Source organism: Chanodichthys erythropterus, chromosome 13, assembly GCF_024489055.1.
Source record: "Chanodichthys erythropterus isolate Z2021 chromosome 13, ASM2448905v1, whole genome shotgun sequence".
NCBI lineage: Eukaryota > Metazoa > Chordata > Actinopteri > Cypriniformes > Xenocyprididae > Chanodichthys > Chanodichthys erythropterus.
In genome coordinates, this window is record NC_090233.1 from 29,161,746 (window position 1) to 29,181,612 (window position 19,867).

The following is a 19,867-nucleotide window of genomic DNA, read 5'->3' on the forward strand; positions in this document are numbered from 1 at the left end:
CCAGTTGAAACCACAAGATGTGCACAGCATCAAGTTTAATTTTCGAAATTGTCCAGCGATTATTTTAAACCGATTTTGATTGTTATTATAAAAAAAAAAAAAAAAAAAAGGAGACCGTCATTTATTTTGTAATTATAGGCCTATCTCACTGCTATCTCAATTTTCTAAGATATTAGAAAAACTTTTTGTTGAAAGAATGGATAATTTTATAGAAAAATATAACTTACTGCAGGAGGAACAATAGGGTTTTAGGGCAGGCAATTTTTATTTCAATTTTAAATTTCTAGGAGTAATAATAGATCACAAATTATCCTGGAAACCACACATAACACATGTTTTGTCAAAAATGTCAAGAACCATTGCCATATTACATAAAATCAAGTATTTCTTAAACAAATTTACATTGTATATTTTGTATTGTTCTCTCTTAGTACCATATATAACCTATTGCATTGAAATTTGGGGGCATACCTATAAGTCAAATACAAAATCTATTTTTTACTTTGCAAAAAAAAAAAAAAAGCAATTAGGATTGTTGATTATTCCTCATTTAATGAATCAACTAAACTAATATTTCTTAAATTTAAAGTACTAAAATTTTAAGATTTAGTTAAGTTAGTGTTAACACAGCTTTGTTCATGTACAAAGTTAAAAAACAAATTATGCCAGCAAATATATTGTGTTTGTTTGAAATTAAGGAAGGTAAATATGATTTAAGAGGAACGGATATGTTTAAAAAAAACAGTGGTCAGAACTAATGTAAAAAAGATTTGTATTTCTGATTTGTGGAATGGTCTAACTGACGAACTTAAGAGAAGTAAAACTATTTTTCAGTTTAAAAAATGTTCAAATCCAAAATATATATGAATTATGTGACATTGTAATAAGGGTAGGTGTTATAAGCCATGGCTTCAGCCTACACCTTTTCAGTTGATTCTGTTTATATTTGTATGCTTATGTAAGTAAATCATACATTCATATGTTATGCATCCGAAATAAAAAATTTCATTCATTCATTCATTCATTTAAGAAAAAAAAAAGAAAAAAGGAAAAAAGTTACACTATATTTCAATAGTCCACTTAGACATTCTACTAACTATAAGTAACTTTACAACATGTCAACTAACTCTCATTAGAGTATTAGTAGACTGTTCGGTTGAGTTTAGTGTTAGTAGAATTAGTTGACATGCTTGCAAAGTTACTTATAGAATCATTAGAGTGTCTGTTTTTGTTTGTATCTATATCACTTATAGATAGTAGAATGTCTAAAGTGGACTGGTTGTTACTAAATAACAATAGCTAAGTAAGCAGTCAGTCTATTGTGTACCACAAAAGCAAAAGTGCAGAGACTAGGAAATGTTCTGAAAGATAAAGCTGGCATCACACTTGAGTCCTGTCTATCAGCTGGCAAAGAGCACTCAAACTAGAGCCAAGAGGGGATGCAAGCTTCTGGCAGTCTGTCAGTGTTCCTCTCTTATTACACACAGCATGTCATGTATTGCATCCGTTTAAAAGACAATCATCATTTCTTTCTTGGTACCAATAACCAACTGAAAGACTCTTACTATAAAATTACTAGGTTGCAACATGAATATTTATATATGCATATGAATGATACAATATGATGTATATCATAATAATTTAATATAATAATATACATACTATACTATAGTAGTGCATATTCACATATTTTTCTTATTATCATTGGGTACAGATTTAGCTTGTTGATATTTTCCTCCTATAAATCACACAACTAATCTTGTCTGAATTAGGGCTGATATCAATAAACAATATATCGGGATTGCGATAAAATTTACGATGATAACAATGATAAGTGCAAGACATTTTTACTCCATATGGATTAATTTAACAGCTTATCACATAGCAGAAATAAACGCAACAACAGCCTGTCAGTGCCATGTCCCTATAAGTTATTTCTGCGGGTCTCTTTCTGAATGAATGGCGCGGTTTCGTTTGATACACAAACTCACACGTGATGCTCATAGTGTTTTCAGCGTCTGTAGTCTCAATTATGAGGATATGAACACATGGACTTTATCTCCAGAGTTTCACTTGAGAAAAACTGAAAAATATACACTGAAACAAACTAAAACTGTCAAAATAAAAGTTTGGTTTAAAGGTGCTCTAAGTGATCCTGGGTGGAGTAACTTCCTGTTGACGTTCGAAGTGTTGTCAAACAAAACAGAGGCTAGCTAGACCCTCCCTCCTCCTCCTTCTCCTCCTCCTCCTCCCCTCCATGCTTCCTGAAACAGTCATGAAAGCGCATTTAATATCATTCTTGTCGGTTATTGGCTGGAGCATGTTTATTATGTTTTGTGGTCCAGGCTGCACCAGTTTGTTTTTATTGCCGTTTTCGGAGCTTGTGGCGATCACTTAGAGCACTTTTAACTTCAAGAAATTATTATAGAGTATCACTACTGTAAATGTACTTCTCAAAGTAATAATATTATTTCTAATGAATCGCTAAGAAAGCTGTCAGTCCATTGTGTACCACAAAAGCAAAAGTGAAAAGAAAAGGAAATGACACACATTCTGTCACACATTCTTAAAAATAAAATGGATTTCATGGCGCCCTAAATTAAAAGATGGGCATATAGCTACTCTGTGGAGTTTAATTGTGAACAAACTAGTTTACATGTTTACATTCATTCTCAAGGTCTAACAAATATGTGGAAAGCATTTCCTTCCCTATTAATGGTAAATTAATATCATGATAAATATCAATATCGTATGATCTGGAAAAAAACATTGTATAATATTTTTGCCCATATCACCCAACCATAGTCTGAAATGGAAAAACAACAAAAAAAAAAAAAAAGAAAAAGAAAAAAAACAAAAAAAAACAAACAAGAGTTTAATTTCCATGATGACTTAGATTTCCACTTTGGTGTCAATGTTATTAGATACATCCTGTTGTATTTCAGTGTGAGTCACTGAGACATTAAAGCTGATTTTGAGTTGAAGGAAAGTCTATCTGGCTAACTGACCATCATCTGAGAGGCCATGCTATTGTCCCAAAACTGCAGTATGTCACTGGATCCCAGTGCTCAGCTCACAATATGGCTTGAGACTTCGGAAAAAGCTAACACTAATCTTTGGTCACTGACCCACATTCTTGAACCTATTTACACTGTTTAATTGGATTTCTCTGTTTTCTGGATTTTCTCAATTTTTATTTTTTTTTAAGTATGAGGGAGAACTCTATTCTCCCAGCCCCCGCCCCCAAATAATTTAAATTAGCAATAAAAAAAAAAAGGTTTTTCTGTGCATTCTCACTGTCATTTGCAGTCATGTTTTGAGACACATTTGCATAAAATATTAAAAGTGTAATGTAAAAAATACAAAAAGTATTAGTGATTGTGTAGTATTATTGTATTATTAATTTAGCATTCCAATATTCTTATAATATGATCTAATTTTCTGTTTATTATCTGATAAGAACAATCTTAAAACATTTATAATACACAAAATACTAATTAATTATTAATAATTAATATAGGTCCAAAAAAATAATAAAAAGCACAGCTACGAGCATTTAAATTTTACACATTTCAGTTGCACTCTTAGTAGAGACATGAAATATTCCTGAATTACCTCATTATCCATTGCTTTTTCCAGAATAGATGAAACTTTATTCTCCTAGTATTAGTCCAGTGTTCAGTAGTTTAAAGGGCCTTCAGTGCCCAGTTTGCCCTGGCAGACCAGCAGAAGACACATCTAGAGTGATCCACTTCACATTCAGTCCTGATCAGTTCTGCTCGTTTTTTTTCTTTCTCACCGTTCTTCTCTTTCTCTATCTCACATTTCTATCCATGGTGAAGAGCTCTTGTGACATTATTTCACTTTAAGCACCACTACTAAACTCAGCTCTTGGTCTGCTCCAAGATGCTGAATGATTCATGGAGGGGCAGCAAGAGAAGATCTCATTCAGCGCCTCTCCTTAGCGGCCGCTGCCCCACCATGTGTAACACAAGGCTGTGGAAACCTGAGCTAGCACCCTACTCCCTCCCCTCCTACCTGCCTTCTTCTGCACAAAATTACATTGTTGGAGTCTAGTTACTGATCTTTGATTAGGTGGATCTGTTTTCTGCTAATTACTACCCACTCACCAACACATGGCCCGTGGCTTATAGCCCATTCAGTTACAAACTGATAGATGTGAAATCCCTCCGACTGCTGGGACGGTCATTTGAGGTTCTGATGGAACCTGAGTCATCGGATGTTTACCTCATTACTGTAAAAGTGTGTAAGTACTAGCCTTCCTCAGGTAATGTATGGTTCAGTTTCCCTACTTACTTCACTAATGTATTTTTTGTTTCATGCCTTAAGATGTATTCCCTCGCCCCCCAAAACTAGCTCAATGGTATTTCGGGGGGGGGGGGGTCCCATGGTAAAAATGGTATGGTTTGGCGAGGCTTCTCTGGTAAAATTTGCATTCCAGGGACTAAATACCATGTTATTTTGGGTCAATTCAACCCGCGGACATGAAAAACAACCCACGGCAACAGTGTAAAAGTAGCCCAATTCCGCAGGAAAACCGCAGACATGGCAACACTGCCCACTGGTGTAGTGCAGGGTATACACATTGCCATGCTACAATGGTGATTTTTGGTAATTTATAGTCACTAAATGCATCGGTTTACAATATTTATATAATACACCGACATGTGAATGTAGTATGTGTATGTAGTTACAGCAATGTTGTTTTTAAAAGATAAAAACCTGCTAATATTTGAGGATTAGTGTTTTCAACCACCGTTGCCTGCCTTGTTAACATATTTCTGGCTAACATTACCTTGTTTAAAGATCGCGTTGCAGTTGTTTTGAATTATTTTAATGTTTTTAAACTTGTATGTTAGTTAAGGGCAATCATGTCATGTTCACTATGGTTTTAGAGGGACAGGAGACATGCAGGTGACAGGTGATTGTCTTAAAAAAACCATTGCAAATAAGTGAAATGTAAAATTTAATTAAGTGAAATTTAATTCATCTTAATGTTAACAATTCTTATGCACCCCATTCACTTATTACTATATACATTCATACACAATATATTCAACTCTAAAATAAAACATGATTATACACATTGACTTTTGCACTGATTTAGTGCAAAGGATTTATACATTTATAATAAACTGCATGTCAAGTATTTCGTCTGTCCTTTCCTACATGTTCTTGTAGTCTCCGCTATGGTTTGCAGTGCTGCATGAGGATTATCCAGTCACTCAGAGAAAGCAATATGAATGCATGGTTTCCCCACTGACACGGAAAGGAGAAAGTTATGTTCTAGTCAGCAGGAGCAATCTAAATAGAACTAAAGATTGTGCGCCAAGTTGTGTGTTAATCATATACAGGTGTATCTGCCTTTTTTCACAAAAACTAACACTGGGAACTTTTATGTTTATTAAAGGTTTATTAAAAAACCTTTAATACTAAATGGGAAACCATACTAAATACCAAAACTGTATATTATACACTACTACTGTATTTAATTTCTCCCATTTTGTTTCCTTTTATCTTGCTTTCAATACAAGCACAAAGGGGATTCAGATCCTGAAGACTCCATGCAATGATGCTGTCACCACCAGTCTCTGCTCCTTGGATTTTGCAAGCTTTTCCTTGCTCCTTATTTTTAATAAACCTTTAATAAACATAAAAGTTCCCAGTGTTAGTTTTTGTGAAAAAAGGCAGATACACCTGTATATGATTAACACACAACTTGGCGCACAATCTTTAGTTCTATTTAGATTGCTCCTGCTGACTAGAACATAACTTTCTCCTTTCCGTGTCAGTGGGGAAACCATGCATTCATATTGCTTTCTCTGAGTGACTGGATAATCCTCATGCAGCACTGCAAACCATAGCGGAGACTACAAGAACATGTAGGAAAGGACAGACGAAATACTTGACATGCAGTTTATTATAAATGTATAAATCCTTTGCACTAAATCAGTGCAAAAGTCAATGTGTATAATCATGTTTTATTTTAGAGTTGAATATATTGTGTATGAATGTATATAGTAATAAGTGAATGGGGTGCATAAGAATTGTTAACATTAAGATGAATTAAATTTCACTTAATTAAATTTTACATTTCACTTATTTGCAATGGTTTTTTTAAGACAATCACCTGTCACCTGCATGTCTCCTGTCCCTCTAAAACCATAGTGAACATGACATGATTGCCCTTAACTAACATACAAGTTTAAAAACATTAAAATAATTCAAAACAACTGCAACGCGATCTTTAAACAAGGTAATGTTAGCCAGAAATATGTTAACAAGGCAGGCAACGGTGGTTGAAAACACTAATCCTCAAATATTAGCAGGTTTTTATCTTTTAAAAACAACATTGCTGTAACTACATACACATACTACATTCACATGTCGGTGTATTATATAAATATTGTAAACCGATGCATTTAGTGACTATAAATTACCAAAAATCACGGTTCTGTCTCTCAAACCCTATCATTTTGAATTGCCGCCGAAGCACTTCCTGGAACTATCTGAAAGCTACACGAATCACGTGACGATCAAGCGTTTTGAACTTCCGTTGTCGAAACTCTGTCTCTCTATGGCTCTGGTGGGTGTTATGTTGAGATTCGCCTGTTCTTCAGAGGTCTTTTAAACAAATGAGATTTATATAAGAAGGAGGAAACAATGGAGTTTGAGACTCACTGTATGTCATTTCCATGTACTGAACTCTTGGGCACCTTTAAGAGTATACCCACTTCTCCAGGCACCACTAAGTTACACCACTGACCGGATTCATTCATTCTTAATAAATATTTGAATAATTATAGTATTTTACTGTATTAACACCTTCTATTAATGGTGCAAGCTGCCACTAATTTTACACTGACATATTACATGTGTGAATAATATTTTTTTTTAATTAATTTTAACAAAGATACATTCCAAATGAAATGTATCCAAGCTTACTGTCAGTACATTAGCATCTAAGGTCTGCCTCAATCCCTACCAGCTTTTAAAATTGGTCTGCACAGTAGCGTCGCTACAAATCTACAAATAGTGACGTTACTAGTTTAACTAAATTTCGTTGTTTTTTGAATCAAATAGCTTTTCAGAAGCTCTTTCGATGATCAAGTAGTGCGGTAGCGTCCACACAAGCTACATTTCCCCAAGCATTTCTGAAGCTCAAGCCCAAATCAGAAATACAACTGCTGCTAGGACCACTGATCCTGGATCAGTAAGTGACACCGACCTTTGTGTGAAACTGTGTCAGTCGCCACATGGCCGGTAATTTTTTTTTAATTCTGACAATGTAATGGTGTGAGAACATGAACAACGCTCTGTACAGTTGATGGTCAGTGCTGCATAATCACAAAAGTTAAGACTTTCCACTGTAAATATGTAAGAACACGCAAAAGTGAATTCATTACTCACGCGCTATGTGGCAAGTTCAACATCCCAAACATCCGAAGCGCGCAAATATAGTTGAACTCTTTCATGCCTTCCTGTACTTGAAAAGTCAAATTCACACAAAATTGAGGCCAAAAAAAAGCGTAAACTCAGCGAGTAAACATAGTCAGTTATGTCTTCAGTTAAAGAAAAAAAAATGCATGATCCGTGTGGCATTCGGTCTTAAAGTGACAGCATCCCAATAATCCTGCTGCTGTGCAGTCTGCCTTTTCAAAGGGTTACTACACCCAAAAATGAAAATTCTGTCATTAATTACTCACCCTAATGTCGTTCCACACCCGTAAGACCTTTGTTCATCTTCGGAACACAAATTAAGATATTTTTTGATGAAATCCGAGAGAGTTTTTTTTATCCTCCATAGACAGCAATTGAACCACCACTTTCAAGGTCCAGAAAGGTACTAAAGACATCGTTAAAACAGTCCACCTGACTGTAGTGGTTCAACTTTAATTTTATGAAGAGATGAGAATACTTTTTGTGCAAAAACAAAACAAAAATAATGACTTTATTCAACAATATCTTCTCATTCTCCTACGTTGTTTACATTCTATGTCAGAACACCGGCTCATTATTGGACGGCTCCTGCATCAGCATCACATGCATGCATCATGCTGCTCACGTCAAGTCAAGTCAATCAAAATTTAGTTAATTTCTCTATCTCAGCACTGGAGTAAAGTGAACAGCGTCGGCCAATACTGAGCCAGCGTTATGATGTAGAACCTGGAAGCGCTGAGCGTAAACTGTGCAGGAGAGTGACATAATTATTAATAGAAAAACATGTGTTAATAGAAAAAAGTGCATTACATATGCATTTAATGTGGTTAAAAGTGTAAAAATTGAATGTTTACACATGTAAAAGATGAACTGATTTTGTATTGGTCCGAGGCAATTTTTATCAAATTTCCCATTCATTTTTGATGTGTACCACACTTTAAATCTAAATCATAAATCATATTTTCTTATGAAGCGCCATGTCATCCAAATGTTGCCTGTCGTGTGAATTCCAAATCAAAAGGATTTCTAGCAAAGTATTACTGAAGACTCTTTATTGGTTTGACATTGATTCCAAACATGTTTCCTGATCATCTGCCAATTGGTCAGGCCAACAGACAGCCCACCTCCAAACTCATGCCATTGGCTGGGCTAATGTTGCTATGTTGGGCCAATTGGGAGCAACATTTTGATTCTTAATTACGATTCAAATTCTTAATTACGATCAGTATTTATCTGAAGCCTTGTGCAATGATTTTGCAGTAGCCAAGATTCCAAAGGTATAACCATTCACAATATCTGATTACTAATTATTTAGCTTGTGATAACACTTGGCTTCAAAACAGGCCATTTTTAAATTAATAAAAGAATAAATTAAAAATAAAAAGTAAATGCAGTGAACGTCTTTCAGTTAGAAAATAAATACATGATGGTGTTAAAATGATCCATGTAATCATAGCATAGCCTGAAAGATCACCATGTTAATGTTCCTAGCCCTAATTAGTGTCCCCGACTACACCTTTGACCTAATTTATACGTTAGTGGTGCACAATGGTAAAACAGATATCCTCTTGTAACTAAACACGACACACTTCAGATAAATATCTAAACAGAACGTGATGTTAGATCCTCAAACATTACATTATGTTACAAGGTTTATAATGCAAACACTATAGGAAATTATTTAGTTGCCACAAAAAGACATTGCCTGCACAACCTCAAGAATAACTACATTTGTGAAATGTTAACATATGTATGCCATGCTGTATTCAGTAATGCATATATATATATATATATATATATATATATTATATATATATATATATATATATATATATATATATGTTAAGCTCAATATTCCAGTTTCAAGAAATAAGCTTGAGCATAAGCATTACTATGAGCAGTTAGTAGATCTTACCTTAGAGTTCAGGCAGTACATGTTTTAAGGAAGACAAAATTCACGTCCTGTTTGGATTGTTTCAATTGAGAGTCCCGGGAGAGAATGGGACAGTGCCAGTGGTGCAGAGAAGTCTACCGTACTGTATGTGCGTTGGTGTCCAGAGTTTTAAAAAAAAAAAGAGAGAAGGTCCAAGAAGAGTTGAAGTGGGACACTTCTTATTACGGCTGCATCACCTGAATTTATGGACATCCCACTATGAAACATGCTCTACATGGGCTGTCGTAGTGTCCTATTTTTCTTTTCTTTTTTTTAGTTTGCGACTGGCCTCATTCCCAAATGCTCAAGGCAGACTAGTGTTGTGATCTAAATATACATTGTGATTTTTTTGTACAATTCAAAAGAAGCTATTGAGTATCAGCATTGCATTGTCATTTAAAAAAAATAAAAATCTAAATGACTAACTTTAATTTTTGGGCAATACTTGAGGTTTGTGTTTACACGTTTCTCTATGCTACTTCTATCTGTCCAAAATTATATTTTAAAATCACATTCACATTTTGGTTGTGTTTAATGAGTTTAATATTTTTCATATCTTAGTTTAAATATATTTAAAGGGGTTCATACTGTGAGCTTCTATATATATATATATATATATATATATATATATATATATATATATATATTACAGTAGTCATCATTTGAAGTGGATCAAAAAAGTTCATCATAGTTGTCCCAAGACAAGAATGGTATTGCATTTTGGTTTTAGGACAACTTTGATGTGTGTGTATGTGTTAGAAGTTTTGCCTACTGATCGGTCATTTTCGGAAAAAAAATGTAAATGTATATGCTTTATATAAACAAATGATCACCTTCCAAGTGCTCCCGCCAAAACCGCATTTTTCAAAAAGCTTACGCTGTACTTCCTACGCCTTCCCTATTCTACTTACGGAAAAAATGGAACTGACGCTGCGTTCATTCTGCAAGTAGAATAGGGAAGGCGTAGGACATACAGCAGAAACTTTTTGAAGAATACGAAAGTGCGGTTTTGGCGGAAGCACTTGGAAGGCAATCATTTGTTTATATAAAACATATACATTTACATTTTTTTCTGAAAATGACCGATCGTTTCGCTAGATAAGACCCTTATTCCTCGGCTGGTATCGTTTGAAGCCCTTTGAAGCTGGACTGAAACTGTAATTTTGACCTTCAACCATTTGGAGGGCATTGAAGTCCATTATAAGGAGAATAATTCTGGAATGTTTTCATCAAAAACCTTCATTTCTTTTCGACTGAAGGAAGAAGGACTTGGACATCTTGGATGACATGGGGGTGAGTAAATTATCAAGAAAATGTTATTTGAAAGTGAACTAATCCTTTAACTAACATGAACTAACCATGAGCAATACATTTGTTACTGTATTTACTAATCTTTGTTAACGTTAGTTGATGAAAATACAGTTGTTCATTGTTTGTTCATGTTAGTTTACAGTGCATTAACTAATGTTAACAAAATTTTAATAACGTATTAGTAAATGTTGAAATTAATATTAACAAAGATTAATAAATGCTGTAGATGTGCAGTTCATTATTAGTTCATGTTTACTAATGTAGATTGCTAATGTTGACTAATGAAACGTATTGTAAAGTGTTACCATAAAACCTAACATTAAAGTTTTTAATATAATTTTATATTGTAATAATTTCATATTTTATCTCCAAATGAATGTACAAACCTGATTCCAAAAAAGTTGGGACACTGTACAAATTGTGAATAAAAACAGAATGCAATGATGTGGAAGTTTCAAATTTCAATATTTTATTCAGAATACAACATAGAATACACATATCAAATGTTTAAACTGAGAAAATGTATAATTTTAAGGGAAAAATAAGTTGATTTTAAATTCCATGGCATCAACACATCTCAAAAAAGTTGGGACAAGGCCATGTTTACCACTGTGTGGCATCCCCTCTTCTTTTTATAACAGTCTGCAAATGTCTGGGGACTGAGGAGACAAGTTGCTCAAGTTTAGGAATAGGAATGTTGTCCCATTCTTGTCTAATACAGGCTTCTAGTTGCTCAACTGTCTTAGGTCTTCTTTGTCACATCTTCCTCTTAATGATGCGCCAAATGTTTTCTATTGACGAAAGATCTGGACTGCAGGCTGGCCATTTCAGTACCCGGATCCTTCTTCTACGCAGCCATGATGTTGTAATTGATGCAGTATGTGGTCTGGCATTGTCATGTTGGAAAATGCAAGGTCTTCCCTGAAAGAGACGATGTCTGGATGAGAGCATATGTTGTTCTAGAACTTGGATATACCTTTCAGCATTGATGGTGCCTTTCCAGATGTGTAAGCTGCCCATGCCACAAGCACTCATGCAACCCCATACCATCAGAGATGCAGGCTTCTGAAATGAGCGCTGATAACAACTTGGGTTGTCCTTGTCTTCTTTAGTCTGGATGACATGGCGTCCCAGTTTTCCAAAAAGAACTTAAAATTTTGATTTGTCTGACCACAGAACAGTTTTCCACTTTGCCACAGTCCATTTTAAATGAGCTTTGGCCTAGAGAAAATGCCTGCGTTTCTGGATCATGTTTAGATATGGCTTCTTTTTTGACCTATAGAGTTTTAGCCGGTGACGGAAAACGGCATGGTGGATTGTGTTTTGTTTTCTTCCGACAATGTTTTCTGGAAGTATTCCTGAGCCCATGTTGTGATTTCCATTACAGTAGCATTCCTGTATGTGATGCAGTGCCGTCTAAGGGCCCCAAGATCACGGGCATCCAGTATGGTTTTCCGGCCTTGACCCTTATGCACAGAGATTGTTCCAGATTCTCTGAATCAGTGGATGATATTATGCACTGTAGATGATGATAACTTCAAACTCTTTGCAATTTTTCTCTGAGAAACTTCTTTCTGATATTTCTCCACTATTTTTCGCCCCAGCATTGGGGGAATTGGTGATCCTCTGCCCATCTTGACTTCTGAGAGACACTGCCACTCTGAGAGGCTCTTTTTATACCCAATCATGTTGCCAATTGACCTAATAAGTTGCAAACTGGTCCTCCAGCTGTTCCTCATATGTACATTTAACTTTTCCGGCCTCTTATTGCTACCTGTCCCAACTTTTTTGGAACGTGTAGCTCTCATGAAATCCAAAATGAGCCAATATATGGCATGACATTTCAAAATGTCTCACTGTCAACATTTGATATGTTATCTATATTCTATTGTGAATAAAATAGAAGTTTATGAGATTTGTAAACAATTTGTACAGTGTCCCAACTTTTTTGGAATCTGGTTTGTAGAAACAACATAAAGACAGTGGCCTTTTAAATATTTGTTTAATGGCATCTTTTTTATGAAAGAAGGCATCACCAATACCAATACTGCTACTTTTGTCTTTACACTCTTAGAAGAGGTCGAACCTTTGGAGTTCAATAAAGAACTTTACAGTGCAAATATGAACTTCTAACTATCAAAAAGGTTCAAAGTTGAACTTACAGGTAAACTGGTTATTTGGAAGTTCTTTTTAGAACCTTTGTTGTGGTAACAGGGTTCATATTAGAACCTGTGTATAGTTAAGGTTCGTTTATGAACCTTTTCTAATATGATTGGAGTGTACAGTCGATACAGTGTTTCATCTGTACCCCCCGACCTCCCCGCACATTTCTATAAATTGCATCATAACATTGAAAGACACCATGTTTTTTGTCCATTTTTAAAGCATAAACTAAGAAGACCAAGAATAAAAATTCAGTTTTACATTCATAAATGGACAAGAAGCTGTTCAATGTTAAATGGAGAGGTGACGTGAAATTCTTAGCCCTAAAAATAGACTGTGTTCAATATCTTTCGCTTAGACAACCGAAAAAATATTCCCCAATTGAAAAGGACACTATGCAGTTTTAGAGCAAAAATCATGAGTAAAGTGTGATGCACAGGCAATTTATTTTACGTGTTTCATCTCTCCTTCTGTTCCAACTTTATCTACTTTGTTATTAGCTCATGTTTTAGAAAACATTTCATAATTGTATTGTGTAAGGTTTCATCAGGAAGATTATTTTTTTCTTTATTTAGTTTATTATTATCATTACTACTACTACTACTACTACTACTATTGCTTTTACTACAGCTGTTGTTAATCATTGTGCTGAGATTGCTTGTGCCTAAATGTTTTTACAAAATAAGAATACTGACAAATAACTAGCAATTCAAAAGTACATTATTTTCACTAAAAGTAAACGAGATTATTAATATTGTTTCGTTTTTAAGCATGAATAAGCAAATCCTTCAAAATGCTTTAAATGTTTTCATCTGGGCTTTGGTACGCAACGCAATGCACTGAATCTCCACAAGTCTCTCTCGCGCAATGATGTCAGTGGTCACGTGGAAAAAACCGTTACAAATGTTGAAGCGGCAGCAGCGGGCCCGAGTGGGACTGAGCGGAACGACACAAAAATCTGAGGTAAGACAACATAACGTCTCAAATAAACTATTAACTTTTTGAAAAGCTATGAAACACCTATTTAATGTCATAAACTTTAAGGTGTGTGATAATGAATAAATGACGACGGGCCTAAGCAGACACGTCGTGTTAATTCGGCCACAATATTGTCAATTTAACGGCCTGGAGAAATAATTCCGGGTGTACCACTTACTACACCTTTCCCACATGTACTATTTCAAGATATTTCCCGTTTTTTATCCTTACTGTGTGTGCGCGTGTGTTTGCTCGCGCGCTCGAGAGAGAGAGAGAGAGAGAGAGAATTTAGTAAAAATGAAAAGTTTATTTTTATTCATATTTTATAACGCATTGTTTTCTAAATTGCAATATTTCTCTGCATATAGAGGCAAGAATGAGCTCAGAGCTGATTCACTGGAAAATCCATGTGGCTGACTGGTTGATGGCAACAGTTTCCAGGTGATCATCCCTACATTTCAAGGTTTATCTCACAAAAATGCACACTCTGTTTAACTTCCCCATTGCAGCAAAACAGACATTTTCACAATTAAGAAGATATGACATTCTCCTATTGAATCCTGTTGTTTTAACAGACAATGGAATTGATGCGGACACTTGAATGAACCTAACTGAAAACTATGATACCTAAAATATTCCCTAAATTGAAGGATCAAGTTAAATTCATAAGATTAGAAGAAAACCTAAAGACTGAGATGCCTACCAAGACCACAAACACCATTCATGTGTAAGTTTATTACATCTACTCTTAAAGTTTTAAAAAAGTATGTGGACACCTCTATTAATTATTATTTACATTTTTTAAATACTTAATAGGTTGTACTGAAGAATTCAGTGACTAGCATTTTCTCACATGTATGTATTTAGTTGACACTGTTATCCAAAACAACTTACATTGCTTTAAACTTATATTGCATTCCTGTTTTGGAATGGGATGCCCATCAACTTGTATAGGTGTGATGGTTAGGTTTCCACATACTTTTAGCTAAACTATATTGCTATCATTACAAATTACTGAGCTGTTAGTAGTACCATTATAACATGCACCTCTCTGCAGTTTTTTGTTTTTTTGTAGGACTTGATTTGGTATTTCACATGGATCAATCTCAACACAACGTATTGCTCAAACAGGGTGACCAGAAATTTATCAGCTACCCCACTAGCAATACAAAAAAACTTAAGGAGAGTGGAGATTTTTTTCTTTATAAAATGTATTTATTACTTTTTTTTATCACAAAGCAAATGGAGTTAAAAAATAATCTGTTTGATCAGATGTGCACATAATTCCAACAGTGAAGTACAGGTAAGTGCATAATTTTAAAGAAAGATGGAGGTTAAAATTGCCTTTCTTTAATTTCAGGTAAAGCAAGCAAACAATACAACAAGGTTAGTTTAGCCCTGGTGACAAGTGACAAGACTGGAAGAGTGTATGTAAGAACGTGTCAAAGAGCCCTGCAGTTTCATAAAACCTTTTATAGTATTTTACATAATATTATTTTTAAAGGAGTCATGGTGTCACGGACAGAAGGAGACAACAGAGGTAATACAGTTCACAAAGGTTTATTATTGCAGGTGGCAGAGATGGGGAGAATAAACAGGTTAGTAGATTGAATGATGACAGGTTGAATGAACTTAGCTGGATGATAACAGTCTCTTTGTATTTGTAGATGATGGTGAGCGGATTGGTCTGGACTGAAGACAAAGGATGATGAAAGTGAGGGATCTCAATTATGAGACGAACAGGTAAGGAACCAGGTAAGCGACACATGGCATGAGATGCTTAAAAACTAATTCAAGAAAGATCACATTTGACTGGTATTGAAAGACTAAATTAAATTCGTAGCAGGTTTAGCAAAGTAAGGAAATGGGGTATTTTACCAAGGGTCCAAGGACTTGTGACACTAAAAATTTGGCAAGTATTGTAGATGTAAGTATGCCAAATGAAATAACACCTTTTCACTTACATGGCTAATATATATAAACTGAAGGGCTCTTTGACATGTTCTTACATACACTCTTCCAGTCTTGTCTCTTATCTGTGCCCGGTTGCATAAAGCACCTTAAAGGGTTAGTTCACCCAAAAATGAAAATAATGTCATTTATTACTCACCCTCATGCCGTTCTACACCTGTAACACCTTCATTAATCTTCGAAATGCAAATTAAGATATTTTAGTTGAAATCCGATGGCTCAGTGAGGCCTTCATAGCCAGCAATGACATTTTCCTCTCTCAAGATCCATTAATGTACTAAAAACACATTTAAATCAGTTCATGTGTGTACAGTGGTTCAATATTAATATTATAAAGCCATGAGAATATTTTTGGTGTGCCAAAAAAACTAAATAACAACTTATTTAGTGATGGCCGAATTCAAAATACTGCTGCAGGAAGCTGGTGTAGTATTTTTGGCACAGAAATACAGTACTCCGTCATTCGTCCAACTCGTATTTTGAAACTTTGGCCATGTTTAGCATGAGAATCCAACCCTTTAACAGTGTAAATAAGTCAGAATATAGCATTATACCCCCCTTTAAGCTTCAGAACGTTATGAATCAGCGTGTCGAATCATGATTCGGATTGCGCGTCAAACCACCAAACTGCTGAAATCATGTGACTTTGGCGCTCCGAACCGCTGATTCGACACACTCATCATCACTATTTAAGTCCTTATTTTTGTTTTTCTGGAACACCAAAAATACTCTCTTTATGCAACCGGGCACTGGTATTTTGTAACAATGGCTGAACACACCTTGTTTAATTGTTCGCTTGTTGGAGACCTGGAAATATAGAGAACTGTTTTTACTCTCCACCATTCTCTAAAATTACACACTTGCGTAATAATATATTTCTTTTGTTTTTTTAGATGGACAATCTGTCTGACCAAGATGTGTATCAAAAGAGGTCAAGGGCAGTTGGGGTAAGTGTCCCAGACAGAATCAACTTAAGTTTTTAAGAATAGCAGACATATTTTTGTGGGTAGATTTATTCAGGAGAAGATGATTACAGCGTTGGGATCCACTTGGATAAAATGAAAACCAAATGCTTGATGATCACCAAATCCTTTTAGAGGACTAAATGACACGGACAAAGAGTGAGAGGACAGACTATATGAAACATCACTCCACAAAGGAAATATTATCATGATATCCAGCCCTTAATGTCACCTCAGTTGTGAGTAAAATTGTGTTTCAAATTGTGACTTAAAAGCAAATAATAATGGAAATTATGTATCATTTAATACGTTTATATTGAATACATACATGTTATATTGAATATAACATTATTCTCTTCTTGTTTAGGAACCACGTACACCCAACCCTGTGCTGTATATACTGTAAATGGATGTGCCTTGTGTAACAGGTATACAAAGTATACTAGTAAATATTGTTATAATTCACACAAAATTGTTCATATACGTTTTATGATACCTGATCTAAAGGTGCGCTTCTCCTTTAAGTGATGCGAGGTCACAGTATGACCTAATTTCCTGTCCTGTCTCCTCCTCTTCCCTTTTGAAATGTGATTCGATGGAAGAGGTAGGTTTCTTTTGTCATCCTGTTAATTTTATTTAATCCTAATGTTAATTATATCTTTTATATCTTTATTTCAACCCAAACTTATGTGTAAAGTACTGTTTTATCTATCCTTGGGATTATTTTTGATATTTTACATTCTTTGAGGTATATTTCTGTCTTTTATGTGAAACAAGCACATGGTAATGGAGGCGCACCATATTTGTTTTATAGTGTTATAAGGGCCACTGGATCTGAGGCTGCTTATTTGTCTCTGTTAAACAGGTATGTTTTCTATATTATTTTCCTTATGTTCATGTTTTCTTCCGCCCTTTTGAAATGTGATTCGATGGAAGAGAGTCATATAAGGGCCACTCAATCTGAGGCTGCTTATTTTTCTCTTTTACTCAGTAAAAAGATCCAGTGAATCGACTGCTTGCTGTCCCGTGTCTGTCTCTTCATTCAACACAACGTAACACAACGCAGACCAAGTTTTAATACCCGGTGTCGCTGGCCGCACATCACGCTGGGCATAAGCGAGCCACACGGGTTACACTTGGATGCGGTCTGTTTTAGAAATAATGATGCAAGGGGAGAAAGTCTGTGAAGTAGACGATATGACCAGGTCATATGACCATGTTATTCTAATGACAATGTACTTAATCTTCAACCTTGAATATGCTTCAAAGCCGAGAAACACTCTTAACATTATTTGAAAAATAAAAATGTCCTGTTTAAACATTATCTTAAAAATTATATATAAATTAAAAATTAAATTATTAAAAATAATATAAAAATGATAGATATTCAGCTACATTCTGTTAAAGGTTGATGGAAATGTATAGATTAATGAATGAATTTATTTATTTGATTGTTTATTTATTTATTTATTTGAATGATAACAAACAATTTTCCTTTTTTCTCTGTCCATTGGTGCCTGTGCTCACATTTTATATTTATGTATTAAACATTTTATAGACAATCATTGTGTTCTGTATTCAATGTTTTGAAATGGGATTAAGATATAGTTATACAAGTTATATATAAGACATATAGTTAATGTATATTTTATATTATATTTTAATAATTATTATTAATATATGTTATTGCTATCTAAAAGGAAAAGGTTCAAAATGGAACCTTAATGGGCTTTAATGCACCTTTAAGTGAAGGTTCCAATTAGAACCTTTTTAAAAAGGTTCAAAAATGAACCTTTAAGGTTCCCCCACAGTTGCAATCGCCAGGAACCTCAAAAGGTTCATTTTTGAACCTTTTCTTCTTAGAGTGTATGAAATTGTTTTTTTTAAATTATTTTATTAATTATGGGCATTTAATTGTTTCTACTGGCCCTGTCAGACCAGTTCAGATTTTTACTAGCACTGTCAAAATGCACGAAAAGTTACTGTTTTCGTTGTTTTTGACCCATGTAACCTTGTAAACAGTGCTTTAAAATTGTTAGGTAGGTCTAACAGGATATACAGAAATTGAATAAAGTTATCAAACTCTTCACAGTCTTCACATCATAAATTATAAATTAAATATAGATGAATCCTTATTAAAGCTACAAATGTTATTCAGTCAAGAGCAGTGAGTGATTTTGTAGGCATTGTTTGTTCTTTGATTAACATTAATGACAGACATCACATCTTTACTCGTTTAACTGTGCTTGCTAAGATACTCAACAAAACAGGCATTTTAGCATAATCTAGTGTTTGTGCCCATTCAAGTGCTGTCTGAAACAGCTTTCTGTGCGCACAAGTCATTTGAGTGTCAGGGTACATTTACACAACAATGTACTAAAACGGAAAAGTTTTTTTTTTTTTGTACAGACGACAACATTATCAAAAAGATTTCTGACCTTACATATGGGGTCAGATTCCCGCCAATTGTATTGCAGTCACGGATCAAAAAATAATAAACGTGAATCACAAATTTAAAAACACATGTAAAAATATATAGCACAAACTTAAAAAAATAATGCAAAATGATCGGAATGGCAAAGAACATGGTCACGGATCAAAATATAATAAGCGTAAATCGAAAAATCAAAAGCATATTTAAAAAAATAACAAGCATGAATCAAAACTTTAAACACATTAAAAATGATATTGCACAAATCTTAAACATGTGTTTATGCGTTCTTAAAAGTTGTTTTCCTTGCTTTTATTACTCGTTTCTTTCTGCTCTCTTTACATTTTCTGGTTATATTTTATTCTTTTGTGCGCTTGTGCAGTTTTTCTCTTTGCTCTTCTTTCTACGTTCTGCTCTTGCTTTTCCAAATGTTGCAATTCGAGTTTCATGTAAATTAGGCTGGGCTTAAGCGCCACCATTGGTCCACTAGTTCTAGATTGACAGCTCCTCCTCTAGCCAATCAATCGAAGGGAGGGAGATGACATCACTTCAATGCGACTCATGGCTACTGATGCTCACACTCATACAGGAGAAGATAACCATCACAGCTGGCAATTTCCGAGCTGGGGTAAACTCTTTCTGTTGCAGGACACTGTT

At 34.7% G+C, this 19,867-nt stretch overlaps 2 long non-coding RNA genes across 6 annotated transcripts; both read left to right on the top strand.

Moving 5' to 3' along the window:
* The first annotated feature begins 12,797 nt into the window (after positions 1–12,797).
* On the top strand, positions 12,798–15,020 carry LOC137034216 (uncharacterized). 3 transcript variants are annotated; one of them, XR_010896914.1, is made up of 4 exons: positions 12,798–13,831; positions 14,215–14,287; positions 14,422–14,573; positions 14,904–15,020. It is a non-coding gene; the product is annotated as an uncharacterized lncRNA (long non-coding RNA). The 3 variants fall into 3 exon arrangements; XR_010896915.1 differs by lacking the exon at positions 14,904–15,020 and having other exon boundaries at positions 14,215–14,309; positions 14,422–14,778; XR_010896913.1 differs by lacking the exon at positions 14,904–15,020 and having other exon boundaries at positions 14,422–14,773.
* Positions 15,021–15,063: 43 nt separating this feature from the next.
* LOC137034215 (uncharacterized) lies at positions 15,064–18,540 on the top strand. Of its 3 annotated transcripts, none has more exons than XR_010896912.1 (7): positions 15,064–15,601; positions 16,711–16,764; positions 16,854–17,018; positions 17,147–17,207; positions 17,305–17,383; positions 17,594–17,644; positions 17,771–18,540. It is a non-coding gene; the product is annotated as an uncharacterized lncRNA (long non-coding RNA). The 3 variants fall into 3 exon arrangements; XR_010896911.1 differs by having other exon boundaries at positions 15,064–15,589; positions 17,771–18,534; XR_010896910.1 differs by lacking the exon at positions 15,064–15,601 and having other exon boundaries at positions 16,107–16,764; positions 17,771–18,524.
* The last annotated feature ends 1,327 nt before the right edge of the window (positions 18,541–19,867 follow it).